Genomic DNA, 17,108 nt, shown 5'->3' on the forward strand with positions numbered 1-17,108 from the left:
TGAAGCCCGCGCGCCTAGAGCCCGTGCTCTGCAACAAGAGAAGCCACCACAATGAGAAGCCCGTGCACCACAACGAAGAGCAGCCCCTGCTCGCCGCAACTAGAGAAAGCCCATGCGCAGCAACGAAGACCCAACACAGCCAAAAATAAATAAATAAAAATTAAAAAAAAAAAAGAATATCAGTTTAAAAGGGAGCCAGAGGATTAGCTTTCCCAGAGAAATACACATGGCTGGCCCCGAGTTACCCCAGGACCCACATGTGGACCAGGGTCACCCATATCAAGCCTCAGGAGGTCCCGCTGCCTATACCATGAAATTTGTATGAAAGCACATAGGAGCACTGGGTGCTCTAATATACTGCTGACCCAAGTTCAAAGATAAACGTAACCTCTGTGAAGAAAATGTAATAGGATGTCTTCCTTTCTATGGAAAATACTTTCTCTTGTCAAGCTCCATTCTCATTTTAAAAGTTTAAACCTTGAAGTAGTCTTTTTGCTTCTAAGCAGTCTTTGCCCAGCCCAAACCATTAGAGAATATGCATCACTTTATCTCACCACCTCCAGGAAATGAAATCCCATCATCTTTCTTGGCAACCCATCTTTATATATTAAAGGTTGTTTATCAATTTTTCAGACTTCTTTTTCTCTGTTCAAAGTAAATATAAATGTTGACTTTTCTAATGGCATTTAAATAGGCCAGCTTAAACACACACACACACACACACACACACACACACATACACACACACAAGCATGAATTCACGGGAGATTCATAATGTATGACCCATGTTTCTGTTTTCATTATAATATTGGGTGAAAGATGGGCCTTTCTCCATTTACTCTCCCTAATTCACATGTACACTCAGACACAGCCTATATTCTGTGATCTCGAAATGAGTGGAAATGATCCCATCATAACATTTTCTTTTGTCTACAGCTAACACGTCACCTTCCCTCTTTCTTGCCGCTAAATAAACGTGAGTTTATTCATGTTCTTTTTAATTTAATTTAATTTAATTAATTAATTTTTGGCTGTGTTGAGTCTTCATTGCTGCGCGCAGGCTTACTCTAGGTGCGGTGAGCGGGGGCTACTCTTTGTTGGGGTGGGTGGGCTTCTCATTGCGGTGGCTTCTCTTGTTACGGAGCACGGGCTCTAGGCGCGCAGGCTTCAGTAGTTGTGGCGCACAGGCTGCGTTGTTCTGAGGCATGTGGGATCTTCCCGCACCAGGGCTCAAACCCGTGTCCCCCGCATTGGCAGGCGGATTCTTAACCACTGCGCCACCAGGGAAGCCCTATTCGTGTCCTTGAAAGCATAACTATCATGACACCAGATACTAATGGTGCTACGCATCAAACCTGTTCTTCTGAAAACTTGCCTGAATTCAGTAAGTGATTTTCCTCCTTTCGCTGAAATCGGATTCCTCACTAATTTTCTGTGCCTGTCCCCTCGACCTACAGTGCCAGAATTTTCACCCCAACATTTCACATTGCTCCTTAGAATTTCTGTCCTCATAGCGTCTTGTACACGTTCTTCCTTTTTTTAAAATTTTGGGTAATGTGTGAATCAGGCAAGCATATAAAGTTTAAAAGGGCGATGGGAAAATCTTTTTTTAAAGTAATAAACATAATTTTAAAAATTAACTTTCCATCATCCTTTAATGCCACATAGGTTAATCTGATGAAATACCTAATAAATTTATTACAAACACTGCCCATGTAAATTATGTAATGTATAATAAAAGTACTGAATAACGCATCTGAAATGTATTAATGGTTGATATTAATGAATTAGACCTAAGCATGGCAAAACAGAAGATGTTCTTAATCATCTCACTCAATTTAATCTCTTTTCCTTGTGATTCAAAGTGAGTGGCTCCAATAAATAAATAAATAAATAAATAAGAAAAAATGAGTGGCTACAGAGCTTTTTAAAAAATAGGACACCGAGAGGGTGTCAGCCCACTTGACATTCTCTCTCTTTGACAAGATTGTGGAAGACTAAAGATTAACATAATTTCCCTGTTTTCCATGATGCTTTTATGCAAAAATGACGATTTGCATAATTTCTTTTCAGTGTCAATTGAATTTCTGAAGCTCTTTTTCAAGCAAACTTCCACATGTCTCCAGTGTACACCATCTGTCTCATCTCTCTTTCTCTCTTTTTTTTAAGTATTACAATTACCTTGTAACAGTAGCTGTCAAATCTTTATTCCCCAAGGATTCTTTCTTTTGATAAATGAAAAGGAACTGTATACACTGTTACGTGTGGTTGTACGAATGTGCCACGGGTTCAGGAAAGGTTAGATGTTCACAGCAGTTACCGCTACACTGACATATTGGGGGAAATGTGATCAGGTAAGCTGACTAGAGATTTTCAGTCAGATTCTTTACTCCAGGAAAATGAAGCAATGTTTAGTCAAAAGGTGGGGAGGTCTTAAAGCAAGAAAGAATTTGAACATAGTCTTTCCAAGAGTTCTGTGGCCCATACTCCAAGCATTAGAAAAAATATGGAAAAAGGAGGGTGGCCTTACTCAGAGGCTGCAAATTGCTTATAAAACCTATTGGCATTTGCAGATGGTTGATGCTTTTACTGGGAAATCAAGTTTTATGTTTATACAGTAAGGGTACTCAGTAGGAACTTCCAGGAAATCTCATGGATTGCCAAGAAAAAGTCCATATTGAAGTATGATTTTGAAAAAAAATTCTGCCAAAAACATTTAAAAGCCTTTTTAAAATTGACGTGTGTGAGGAAATGCAATAGATAGAACTTACATAGGACTCAGAATTTACAACCAATATATTTTATAGCATTTCATAAAAAGGTTACTTGCAACTTGATTGCAACCAATTTGTACAGATGTAATTACTGAAATTTTGTAAGAAGCTGCAAGGTACAGTTAAAGCTTCAGCTATCCAGAATTCTGGAAAAATGGGTCACTCTGGAAAACCAACTTTTATCCGGAAGAAAATATTTGAGAGATACTATACCTTCCCCTGATTTTTGAAATAAAAAACATCAGAGATTGCTTGCTTCGGCAGCGCATATACTAAAATTGGAACGATACGGAGAAGATTAGCATGGCCCCTGCACAAGGATGACACGCAGATTCGTGAAGCGTTCCGTATTTTTCTACCAAACGTAAAATAGATAGCTAGTGGGAAGCAGCCGAATAGCACAGGGAGATCAGCTCGGTGCTGTGTGACCAGCTAGAGGGGTGGGATAGGGAGGGTGGGAGGGAGGGAGCCGCAAGAGGGAAGAGATATGGGGACATATGTATATGTATAGCTGATTCACTTCGTTATAAAGCAGAAACTCACACACCATTGTAAAGTAATTATACCCCAATAAAAACGTTAAAAAAAATCAGAGATTAACATTTACAGATGACTCCAGGCCGTCACTACAAATATCAGTAATTGTACACACAGAATAGTTAGGACCGTGGCCTCAGACAGACTTGGATTCGAGGGCTTTGGAAATGTTTACTTATGTGACTTCAAGGAAGTTCTTTAGCCTCTGTCCGAGTTAGTTTCATCATCTGGAAAATGGAGATAACGGTACTGACCTCGCAGGTTGCTGTGAAGCTTAAAAGACAGAAGACATTTGAAGCGCCTGGTGTACTTACATGGCACTTAGTAAGAGCTCAGTAAAGCTTCAGCAGTCTTATCAGTAGTATTACTGTTGACGTGATTATTCTATTTTTTTAATTTATTTTTTATTATAGAAGTATAGTTGATTTACAGTGTTGTGTTGGTTTCTGGTGTGCAGGGAAGTGGTTCAGTTACATAAATATATACTATATTTGTATGTGTGTATATATACATATTTATATATACTTCTTCATATTTTTTCCCATTGTAATTACAGGGTATTGAATATAGTTCCGTGTGCTGTACAGTAGGACTTATTGTTTATCTATTTTATATACAGTAGCGTGTATCTGCTAATCCTAAACTCCTAATTTATCCCTCCCCACCCTTCCCCTTTGGTAAACACAGTTTTGTTTTCTAGTCTATTTCTGTTCTGTAATTAAGTTCCTTTGTATCATTTTTTTAGATTCCACATATGAGTGATACCATACGGTATTTGTCTTTCTCTGTCTGACTTACTTCAATTAGTGTGATAATCTCTAGGTCCATCCATGTTGCTGCAAATGGCATTATTTCATTCTTTTTAATGGCTGAGTAATATTCCACTGTATATATGTGCCACATCTTCTTTATCCATTCCTCTGTCGATGCACATTTAGGTTGTTTCCATGTCTTGGCTGTTGTGAATACTGCTGCAGTGAACATTGGCGAGCATGTGCCTTTTCAAGTTTTGGTTTTCTCTGGGTAGATGTCCAGGAGTGGGATGGCTGGGTCATAGGGTAGCTCCGTTTTTAGTTTTCACATGATTGTTTTACACTGAGGTATTTAGGAGCACTTTTTCTTAATAACATCAGAATTCTATGTTTTAAGTCTTGCGTTTAGCTTTTTTGTTTTTGTCTTTCTTCTCTTTCTCTTGGCACCAGAAGCTGCCCAAACCTCTCATGGTGAGGGTTGGAGGTCGGAGGGGTTAGGGGACAGGGAGAGGGGGACGATCCACAGCCCTGTTCTGTTGGCGCCCTTCCTGCTCTGAGCTCCAGACCCGTCTCCCAGGACCTGATTCTTTGCTGAGAGCAGCCCCTGAGTCTGAGCGTCCTTGACCTCCGATGCTGGCCTCTCACACCCGACTCTTCCCCCCCTGCTCCCCAACCCCTCACCCGCCTTTGGTAAATAAGCGTCACCTGTGGATCTTGTCTTACACTGCCCTTGGACCTCTGCCTGCACAGATACTTTCCTGAACGTGCTTGTCACCCGTCCTGCCTGCTGCTGCTGGTTCTGGCCCGGCCTCCTCAGCTGGGGCAGCGGATCTACAGACTCTTACCTCTCACTGTCTCACAGTAGCCATCTTTCTCGATTAATTTATCCAAACAGCTGGCGTTTCAGCAGTCAATTAACCCAGATTGTAAGGACTGTGTGCAGAGCCATAGAAATGAGTCAGAATGGAGCAATACCACCAAAACTCATCTTCTCCTTCTTATCTGTATCCACCCGTCCCCCAAACCAATGTATGGTGTTGTAACCACGTGGGTGAGCATCCCTATCTTTCTACCTGCTCATGTAACCATACATAAAATGGTTATATGTATTGGGAAGTTAGCTTTGTTGAAAAAATAGGATTGTATCTTACATATTTCTCTGCCTCTTGCCTTTTTTCCCCGCTACAAATATATTGTAGGAATCCCTTTTAGTCAGCTGGCAAAGAGCTTACATTCTTTATCATGGTTATATAGCTTTCCACAGGATGCTTGTATCCCAATCACCTTCCTATTAATAATCATTTACTGTTCTGTTTTTGCTACTAAAAAAGCCACGATGAAGATTCTTGTCTCTATATCCTGATTTACAGAATAGATTCTCCAGGATGGAATTTCTGGGTCAAGGGAAATGCATTAAATAATTTTTTTAAATTGAGATATAATTGACATATAATATTATATAAGTGTGAGGTGTACAACGTGTTGGTTTGATACACGTGTATATCGCGATATGACTCTCACAGTGGCGTTAGCTAACACCTCTGTCATGTCACGTAATCATCATTTCTGCTTTGTGTGGAGAACAATTAAGACTTAGTAACTGTGAAGTTTATAATACAGTGTTATTCACTAGGATCACTGTGTATTAAATCTGCACAACTTATTTCTCTATTAGCTGTGATGGAATACCCATTTTTAATAGATATTGCCAGATTTCACTCCACAAAAACTGAACAATCTAGATTTCTACCATCAAAGGATGAAAATACTCACTCCACATCTCCAAGTCACACTTTCTGGCTGCCACTTTTTCAAATTTGTGTCATTATGATAGGTGTCTTATGACAGGTGGCCAATATTTTAATTGCTTGTCCCTGACGATGAGGTAACCTCTTCTTGTTTGTTTGTTGTCCCCCTGCCATGTGGGTTTCCTCTTATTTCCTCTTTATCTTATCAGTTTAATCAGAGCCCCTAGTATGTTAAAATATTAGCTCTTCTGTAGGTTGGTGCTGCCCAGAGTTTCCCCAATTGCTAGTTTTTTCACTTTCTATATAACTTTTCAATTTTGTTTAATTTTGAAACAATCTCAAATTTACAGAAAAGTTGCACGTGCAAGATAAAGAACTTCCACTTTCCTGAACCATCTGAGAATGAGCTGCCAATATGATGCCCCATCACCATACAGACGTCCTCCTACGAACCACAGCACAGCCATCAAGATGGGAACACTGGCTTTCAGACATCACCACCAGTGAGTTTGGTCGATAGTTAATAAGAAGAAGAAGAAGGAGGAGGAGAAGGGGGAGGAGAAGCCTGCCCAGCCATGTCCTTTGGAGCAGAAATCCGTCTAGTTCAGCGTCACACTTTGCACACAGCTAGCACACCTCTTTACTCCCCTTCAGCTTGGAAATAATTCTCATTCTTGAATCCTTGAATTCTTGAATTCTCTTGAAGGTTACAGGCCAGATACTTTGTAGAACTGGGGTTTGAAACTACGCCTCATCATTAGAGTCGGGCTATGCCCCTTTGGAAGAAAATTCACGGTAGAGATGCTGTGTTCCTGCCCAGGCATCCACCAGGGGCACACGAGGTGGGTTGGGTGATGTGCAGTGAGACAGCTTGTTTCAGATGGTGCCACCCGTGCTCTCCACTGCAAAGTTACATGTTCTCTCTCGAGTATTTTCTTAGGAAGTATTTTGAGATGAAAATAGGCCCTTACTTCTCAAACTTGATGTGTATATATACACACACTCTCGTGGGTTTCAAATGCCTCCAGAGGGTTATAGCCATTTCTATCATTAGCTATTTTGATGCTTAATTTTTCCCCGATCTGTGGGCATCCTTCATGCTGGCTTCTGTGTCTCTGAGTTTCGGGAGCATGTCTTTGCTTTCTGGCACTGTAAGGCACTCCAGGTTTCTCGTGGACTCACTGTGCCTCAGCCTTGGAATCGCATTTCTCCCAGGAGCCCTGGCTCCTTTCAGTGGTGAATGGTTTTCAGAAACCAAGATCCTAATACTGCTGTGCTCGTTGCTTTTGGAGTATCTCGGGCTCAGGCCACCTCAGTGGACCAAGGAGGAACACAGACACACACACACATATTTATTTCTATATCTGTACGTATGGAAATCCATGAGCTCAGGATACTTGCAATTCCAATCAGTACCACAGGGCTGATTCTATTTTCCCTCCTGTATGTGTACCTCCCTCCACCCGACCCCCATTTTCCTCAGCATGGGTACTTCTTTGATTAGTCCTCCCATGTGTCACCATCCCCATACCCTAGGCTGGCCCTGCCTCTTTGAGGATGCCCTCTCCCTGCCTCAGCTCTGGACCCCTGCTCTCCACACTGGACACCCTCCCTGCCTGGCCCAGCCTCGGGCCAGACCACCCTCTGACACCTGCACCAGGATGCCCTCCTCCGCAGACCCCCTCACCTTGCCTGGGCCCTGACGTCTCCGGTGTGAACCCTTCAGCCAGACACCTTCCCTGCTCATCTCTGACACTCACACCTGATTGCCCCCTCCCCCCACCGGTGGACACCTTCTCTGCCCTGGGCTGCCCTCCTGACACCTACTCCAGCCTGCTACTCTGTTGGGACAGCGGCACCATCATCACCCCAGGCTCTGTTGCCTTGGCTGGGACACTCCTCTCCGCCCACACCGTCCTCAGGCTGCAATAGCCCCAATCCATGGACACCCAGCTCGCTCAGTTTCACCTAAAGCCCCTGGGACCGAATTGTTCAGGAAGGGGAGGGAGGGGGGAAGGGGAGGGAAGAGGAAAGAGTGCTTTATGGTTTTTCTATATTCAAATATGTCAGTCGTTTTATTTACAGCCTCTAGGTTTTCTTCTTACTTAAAAGGTGTCCCCAAATTCTGGGTCACAATCCCCCTAAATCATCATCTCCTTCTTCTTCTCCTTCCTCTGTACACTGAAGTCTTCACTCCAGCTGGAGCTTATTCATCTTTCAGGATGGCATGTGGTTCACCGTGTTATTCCAGATGGATGGCCGTTTGTGCAGCATCGCTCAACTCCACATCCCCTCCAGGCGAGAAAGGAGAGGATTAGATTTCAGACGTGGGATTGAAGACAGTCAGTGCAGAGCCGCCAGCTCAGGTGGGAGTGTGGAGGGTGCTGAGTCCCCACCTCCCCTGCAAGTCTGCTGAAGCCAAGCTTCAGGAAATACACTCGTAGTGGTGGACACTTGATGGAAAAGGATCCTGGCATTTCTCCCCCTGGCTGTGGGACCGGGCACACATCTTGAAGCTCCAGGGTCTCTTGTGAATACAGCACTAGAGCTTGTCTAGTGCTGAGGGGTCTGCAGGGGGCAGGTGGGCTGGAGCAAGCCCTCCAGCGGCCAGTGGGAGAAGCTATAGCAGCAGAATAAGGAGCGTTTTCACCATCCGACAGTGAAAGGATGCTTCTGCTTTTTTCATAGACCCCTTAGTAGCAGGGCTCGGGTCATCTTGCAATGATTCCTTGAGAGACAGCTGCTTGCCAAGGTGAACTGAATTCCAAAAAACCCCACAAAACAAAAGGTAAAAGGCAGGGATGAGGGATGGCTGGGGTGCCTCAGAGGTGGGCGGGTGAGTGCATCAGCTGCTCCAGGGAAAGATGCAGGTGTGGTGATCTCCTCGGGCATCTCCCAAGGCTCCGCACACCGGAGAGAGAGCCAGAACTTGAGAGCGTGTGTCAGGAGAGACCGAGGGAAAAGTACAAGTGGTGCCGGCTCCACGGCTCACAGCCCCAGCTCTGGGGGGCCTGGGGGCCTGCGGGGCAGGGCACAGGCGCAGTGAGCAGTCACGCCCCTCCCCCAGCACTGGTCCAGAGGGCAGTGAAGGGCCTGCCCCAGGAAGAGGGGAAAGCGCGGACCTAATGAGATAGGTTTTCACTTAGGTGGGATCAAACCGCCAAGTCCCTAAAGATGGGACTGTTTTTAGAAGAAAAGTGGATGAAAAGCCATGGGAGCTACCAGAAATGTCACCAAGAGCCAGGCAATGTTTCCCACAAAAACGCGGAGGCAGTGGTGGGAGAGAGGGAAGCAGCTTTCTGACCGCGGCCCCCGGGCCAGCAGCTCAGACCGCGGTCCTTACACGGGTTTTCGTGACTTCTGATTTCCCTCATCAGGCTGGGAGCTCGTCTACTCAGGGGGTCTTTCTCAAGAGATCAGCTCTTAGACTGACTTACCTTTTCTACTTGTGTTGTTTTCTATTCATTAATTTCTACTTTATTCTCTTTTCCAATTTTTTGGGGGCATTCATTTTGTTGTGCTCGTTCTAATTTAGACTGAGCTCTAAGTTTATTTTTCTTCTTTCTTTAATAATAAGGCATTTAAGGCTATAAATTCCCAGTTGGAATAGTTTGAGCTGTGTCATGTATGTGTTGGTATGAAGTTTCCCCCATCGTTGCTTTGTACAATAGGTGATTTTTAACTTCAGTTTTATTTACCCTTTGATGAAGGGTGATTTAGGATATTGGTTCTTAATTTCTAAGTAATTAGAGGATTTTGGAAGGGATGGGAGTTCCTTTTCATTATTTATTCCTTTTTGAAAAATTACAATCAGGTGGGCTTCCCTGTTGGCACAGTGGTTGGGAATCCGCCTGCCAGTGCTGGGGACACAGGTTCGAGCCCTGGTTCGGGAAGATCCCACATACCGCGGAGCGGCTGGGCCCGTGTGCCACAACTACTGAGCCTGTGCTCTAGAGCCTGTGAGTCGCAACTACTGAGACTGCGAGTCACAACTGCTGAAGCCCATGCACTGTAGGGCCCAGGTGCTGCAACTACTGAAGCTCGTGTACCTAGAGCCCGTGCCCCTCAACGGGAGAGATCACCGCAGTGAGAAGCCCATGTGCTGCAGTGAAGAGTGGCCCGCTCACCACAACTAGAGAAGGCCCACGCAGCACTGAAGACCCAATGAAGCCAAAAATAGACTTAAAAAACAAATTACAATCAGGGAATGTGGATTATAAAATCTCTACTTTGGTGAATGAGCTCATATATCTTAGATATTATTTGGGACCAAAGACAAAATTAATTTTTATAGATGCTCCATTAAAATACAAAAGGCAGGTGGAATTAAGAAGGCAAAGTAGGAAGACCATGAGCTCACCTCCTGCCATGGATGCACCAAAACTACAACTACATATAAAACAACCCTTTCTGAGAATACCCTGTAGACAAACATAGAGGTTCTTCTACAATTAAGGATGTAAAGAAAAAAACCACATCAAGACAGGTGGAGGGGCAGAGACATGATCCAGTCAGGACCCACAGCCCCACGGATGACCCAGAAGCAGAAGGTCACAAACTCTGAGGTCCTCCCTAAGGAATGAGGGGTTCAAGCAGCACATTGGGCACCCCAGCCCTGGTGACCAGCACTGGGAAGATGACCCCCTTGATGGGTTTTGAAAACCAGCAGGGCTTACAACTGGGAGAACCGGAGGGCTGTAGGAAACCGAGACTCTAGTCTTAAGAGGCGTGTACACAAACTAACTCACTAGTCCCCGCACAGAGGCAGCAGACGGAGAAGCACCTGGTGTTCTAGCCAGCCTGCCAGCTCTGGCTCCAGCTCTAGCCCACCCTCCACAGGCCCCAGGAGAAGCCCCACCCCACACTGTGCTACAGCTGCAGCCCCACCCTGCAAAGGCAGTGGCCCCCGGGACACCCTAGGAAAAGCCCCAACTTGTTCCCATTCAGTTCCAGCTCCTCCACCAAAGCCACCAGGCACACAGAGTCTGCATAGAGTCACTCTCACACAAGTACACACCTTCAAGACCAGGACATGTAACTCTTTTACCTAATTCATAGAGACAAACACAGAAAATCAAACGGAATGAGAAGATAGAAGCATATGTTCCAAATTAAAGAACAAGATAACTCCAGAAAAAAGGGACTTCCCTGGTGGTGCAGTGGTTAGGAATCCGCCTGCCAATGCAGGGGACATGGGTTCAAGCCCTGGTCAGGGAAGATTCCACATGCTGCGGAGCAACTAAGCCCATACACCACAACTACTGAGCCTGTGCTCTAGAGGCCGCAAGTCACAACTACTGAGCCTGTACGCCACAACTACTGAAGCCCGCATGCCTAGAACCCATGCTCCACAACAAGAGAAGCCACTGCAATGAGAAGCCTGCACACCACAACGAAGAGTAGCCCCCACTCGCTGCAACTAGAGTAAGACCGCATGCAGCAACAAAGACCCAACACAGCCAAAAATAAATAAATAATTTTTTTTAAAAAGGAAAGGTTTAAAAACAAAAAAGAACTCCAGAAAAAAATCTAATGAAATGGTGATGTAAAATTTACCTGATAAAGAGTTGAAAGCAATGGTCATAAAACTGCCCACTGACTTTGGACAAAATAGAGGTCATGGTGAGAACCTGAATAAAGAATTAGAAAATACAAAAGAAGACTCGATCAGAGCTGAAGAATAAAATAACTGAAATGAAAAATACACTAGAGGGGATCAACAGCATATTAGATGATACAGAAGAACACTTAAATGATCTGAAATACAGAATAGCGGAAATCATGCAATCAGAACAGCAAAAAAGAAAAATAAATTTTAAAAAATGGGGATAGTTTAAGGGACCTTTGGGACATCGGGTGTACCAACATTCCTATTACAGGGGTTGCAGGGGAGAACAGAGAGAGAAAAGGGCACAACATGTATTTGATAAAATAATGGCTGAAAATTTCCCTAACCTGGGGCAGGAAACAGATATCCAGGTCCAGAAAGCACAGAGTTTCAAATATGATGGACCCAAAGAGATCCACACAAAGACATACTATAATTAAAATGACAAAAGTAAAGAGAGAATTTTAAAGGCAGCAAGAGAAAAGTAAAGGGTCATATACAACAGAATCCTCCATAAGTCTATCAGCTGATTTTTCAGCAGTAACTTAGCAGGCCAGAAGGGAGTGGCATGATATATTTAAGTTGCCGAAAGGGAAAAAACCTACAATCAAGGATACTCTACTTGGCAAGGTTATTCAGAATTGAAGGAGATATAAACAGTTTCCCATATACAAGCAAAAACTAAAACAGTTTATTGTCACTAAACCAGCCTTACAAGAAATGCTAAAGGGTCATGTTTAAGCAAAAAAGAAAAGGCCATAATAAGACACAAGAAAATATATGAAGGAAAAAAATCTCATTGAAAAAGGCAAATATATAGTAAAAGCAGTTGATCAACCACTTAAAAAGCCAGTATCAAGTTAAGAGACAAAAGTTATAAAATCGGGACTTCCCTGGTGGTGCAGTGGTTAAGAATCTGCCTGCCAATGCAGGAGACGCAGGTTCCATCCCTGGTCCGGGAAGATCCCACATGCCATAGAGCAACTAAGCCCGTGTGCCACAACTAATGAGCCTGTGCTCTAGAACCCGCGAGCCACAACTCCTGAAGCTGCAAGCCACAACTACTGAAGCCCACGTGCCTAGAGCCTGTGCTCTGCAACAAGAGAAGCCACCGCAATGAGAAGCCTGTGCACCGCAATGAACAGTAGCCCCCACTCACCACAACTAGAGAAAGCCCGCGTGCAGTAACAAAGACCCAATGCAGCCAAAAATAAATAAATAAAATAAAGAATAATTTTTTAAAAAGTTATAAAATCAACTATAATAAGTAATAAAGGGATACACAAAAGGATATAAAATATGATATTCAAAACATGAAATGTTGGGGGAGAGTTAAAAATGTACATCTTTTAGAATGTGTTTGAACTTAAGTGACTATAAGCCTAAAACAAATACAATAATCCTAAAATTTGTATGGAGCCACAAAAGATCCCTAATAGCCAAAGCAATCTTAAGAAAGAAGAACAAAGCAGGAGAAGAATAGCAGAAGTTAGTTTCCCTAACTTCAAACTGTACTACAAAACCACAGCAATCAAAACAGTATGGTACTGGCTCAAAAACAGACATATAGATCAATGGAGAATAGAGAGCTCAGAAATAAATCCATGCATCTATGATCAATTAATCTACAACAAAGGAGACAAGAATATACAATGGAGAAAAGACAGTCTCTCCAATAACTGGTGCTGGGAAAACTGGACAGCTATATGTAAAAGAAATGAAATTAGAACACTCCCTAACACCATACACAAAAATGAACTCAAAATGGTTTAAAGACCTAAATGTAAGACCTGAAACCACAAAACTCCTAGAAGAAAACATTGACATTGGTCTTAGCCATATTTTTTTCAGATCTGTCTCCTCAGGCAAGGGAAACAAAAGCAACAATAAACAAATGGGACTACATCAAACTAAAAAGCTTTTGTACAACAGAGGAAACCATCAACAAAACAAAAAGGCCAACTACTGAATGGGAGAAAATATTTGCAACAATATGTTCAATTAGGGGTAAATACCCCAAATATATAGAGAACCCATATAACCCAACAGCAACCCCAAACAATCCAATTTAAAAAATGGACAGATGATCTGAACAGATATTTTCCCAAAGAAAACATACTGATGGCCCACACGCACATGAGAAGATGCTCAACACCACTAATCTTCAGGGAAATGCAAATCAAAACCATAATGAGCTATCACCTCACACCTGTCAGAATGGCTATTATCAAAAAGACAAGAAACAATATGTGTTGTTGGAGAAGGGGAGAGAAGGGAACACTTGTGCACTGTTGGTGGGAATGTATATTGGTGCAGCCAGTGTGGAAATCAGTACAGTGGTTCCTCAAAAAATTAAAAATAGAACTACCATATCATCTTGCAATTCCTTTTCTGGGTATTTATTTGAAGAAAACAGAAGCATTAATTCAAAAAGATATATATTCCCCTATGTTCATAGCAGCACTATTTACAGTACCTAAGATATGGAAGCAACTTAAGTGTCCACCAATAGATGAATGGATACAGAAGTGGTACATATACACAACGGAATACTACTTGGCCATAAAAAAGAATGAGATCTTGCCATCTGCGACAACATGGATGGACCTAGAGAGCATTATGCTTAGTGAAATAAGTCAGACAGAGAAAGACAAATACACTTGACCCTTGAATAACACAGAGGTTAAGAGTGCCAACTCTCTGGCAGTGGAAAACTCACATATAACTTTTGACTCTCAAAACCTTAACTATGAATAGGCTACGGTTGACCAGAAGCCTTACCAATAACATAAACAGTCAATTAATACATACTTGTATGGTATATGTATTAGACGTTATATTCTTACAATAAAATAGAGACAAAAGTGTTATTAAGGAAATCATAAGGGAGAGAGAATTCATTTACATTACTGTACTGTGTTTATTGATACCATAAGTTTATGTTGTCTGTTTACAAGGTGAATTGTCTTTCACTACCAATGTCAATGTTGTCTTATATGATACAAAACACTGTCGATTCTACTTGTACCACTAACACTAAACATCAAAAATGAAAAGATAAGGTGAAAAAGAAATTCATATTTATTTACAGGTAAAATGATTCATGCATTGATAATGAAGAAGCAGCAATATGGTTTTTATGGTAGACTAACCTATATACTAATGAATCAATTGTTACAGTAATTTTATGACATGCAGTATTACAGTCATATTTATAATACTGTACCAGAAATAATTGTTTTACATTTTCTAAAATAACACCACTCTCCTGTGATGGTAGGCTGGTATTCACTTTCTGCAGTTACGAGAGAGAGAGAAAGAGAGACAGACAGACAGACATACTGTATGGTAATGAATTCTTTGAAAGTTATAAAACAGTAAGAAAACTAATACATTACTAATTATATATTAAACAACACCTACACCTGTGTAAGGATAGACTAGTATCTATATATATTTTATGCATTCATGACATACCTAACGTTTTCTTAATTCTTTTGATATTTCTAGTCTATCTGGTTCATCTGTGAGTTTTTTCAAATTGTCACAGATCTCCAATTTTTTTTTCCAATATTTTATTGAAAAATATCCGTATTGAAAAAATCCTTATGTAAGTGCACCTGTGCAGTTCCATCCCCTATTGTTCAAGGGTCAGACACACAGATGCAGAGAACAAACTGGTGGCTGCCAGAGGGGAGGAGGTGGGGGATGGGTGAAATAGGGGAGGGGATTAAGAGGTACAAACTTCCAGTTATAAAATAGGGAAGTCACAGAGATACAACGTACAGCACAGGGAATATAGTCAATAATATTGCAACAACCTTGTGTGATGCTATAAAAATATCAAATCACTGTGTTGTACACCTGAAACTATTATAAGTCAACTCTACTTCAATAAAAAATAATACAAAAGAAGTATAGTTATGAGATGCAGAAGTCCCATACATCTTTTAAATCAAATTTGTTGGTTGTTTTATTCTATTCCTTTGTTTCTTTCTTTTTTTTGTTTTTGGTCTAAATTTGTCTGATCCTGAGAAATGTGTACTAAAATCCCCTGTTATAATTGCATTTTTACTACATTCTCTGAATAGTTTTTGCTTTATATATTTAGCTACTATACTGATGGGTGAACATGGTTTATGGTTGTTATACCTATTTTATAAATTTGTCTTTTATCATTACATAATATCAATCTTTATCCTGTTTGTTCCCATAGTAATGGCCAGACTTGGCTTCTTTGGGTTTATATTTATCTGATGGCATCTCTTTACATCCTCTGAATTTCAACCTCTCTCGCTTGTTTAAAGTGGGTTTCTTAAGTAAAATGTGGCTGGGTTTTGCTTTTTTACCCACACTGACAGTTGTCAGTAGATATTACCCTGCTGCCCTCTGATTTCAGAGTTGCAGATAGAAATCTAAAGCCAGCCTTACTCTTCTGCGTCAATAACTTGTTTTTCCTGTCTGGGAGACTGTGGAACTTTATCATTATCCTGGAATGAGGACATTTTACTGCACTCTATCTTGAGTGTCCTTTTTTTGTGTGTGTGCTCTTTCCTTGGAACTCAAAGAATCCTTTCTATCTGAAGATTCAAATGTTTCTTTAGCTCTAGAAGATTTTTCTTCACCTATTTGCTTAAATATTGCCTCTCCTCCCTGGCTTGCTTTTTCTCCTTCTGAAATTCCTACTTACGTATACACTACAACTTCTGCATCTACCCTCTGGTCCTCTTATATTTGCTCTGTGGTTACTGTCCTTACATGTTTGCTGCTTTGAGAGATTTTTTCCGCTTGTTTTTCCAGGCCTCTGTTCATTTCTCAACAGTGGCCGTACCCTTTTTCAGCACATCTGCTGCTTTTTTAAAGCTGAAGCTCGTGTTGCTGAGTCCCGGTGATGGCGGCTGAACGCTCTCTTTGTAAATCAGTGCCCTCCTCCAGCCTCTCCTCTGCTGGCAGCTGCCCACCCAGGGAGCTCTGCTTATCCTCCCCTACCTGCAGTGCTGTTCACCCTGCAGCCACATCTCAAGGAACAGTGATCCTATGAGTTATGGGAGGCTCGGTGGTCTCTGCCCACCCTAGACAGACATGGTATCAGCTGGAAAATTCTCAATTTCTCATCCCAGCTTCTCTGCCTGCCCCGCTCCAGGTTCCTCAGCTACAAAGCTTAGTTTTCTTACAGCCTTGAAGATACAGAGGCTTCAGCTCACCTGTTAACTCCCAGCCACTCTGTGAGGGCCAGCGAGACCAGCAGGTCCTTCAGGGATGCCAGATAAAATGGATTCCATGGGAAACATTTACACTCCGAGAATTATTCATTATTTATGTGAAGTACAATTTTTTTTTTTTTTTTTTTTTTTTTGCGGTACGCGGGCCTCTCACTGTTGTGGCATCTCCCGTTGCGGAGCACAGGCTCCGGACGCGCAGGCTCCGGACGCGCAGGCTCAGCGGCCATGGCTCACGGGCCCAGCCGCTCCGCGGTATGTGGGATCTTCCCGGACTGGGGCACGAACCCGTGTCCCCTGCATCGGCAGGCGGACTCTCAACCACTGGGCCACCAGGGAAGCCCCCTGAAATACAAATTTAACTGGACGTTCTGTATTTCTCTCTCTCTCTGGATAAATTTGGCCTTCCTATCCACCTGGGTGGTTCTCTTCTAATCCTTCCCCTTATCTATGGATTCCATGGCCCAAGC

The 17,108-nt window shown here is 42.5% G+C and overlaps 1 non-coding gene across 1 annotated transcript; it reads left to right on the top strand.

Moving 5' to 3' along the window:
* Nucleotides 1-3,022: 3,022 nt before the first annotated feature.
* LOC115803045 (U6 spliceosomal RNA) lies at nucleotides 3,023-3,129 on the top strand. The gene has a single exon (XR_004023674.2). It is a non-coding gene; the product is annotated as a U6 spliceosomal RNA (small nuclear RNA).
* The last annotated feature ends 13,979 nt before the right edge of the window (nucleotides 3,130-17,108 follow it).

Source organism: Delphinapterus leucas, chromosome 6 (genome assembly GCF_059928025.1).
Source record: "Delphinapterus leucas isolate spDelLeu-1000000601 "Yukka" chromosome 6, BTC_Dleu_Yukka2, whole genome shotgun sequence".
Taxonomy (NCBI): domain Eukaryota; kingdom Metazoa; phylum Chordata; class Mammalia; order Artiodactyla; family Monodontidae; genus Delphinapterus; species Delphinapterus leucas.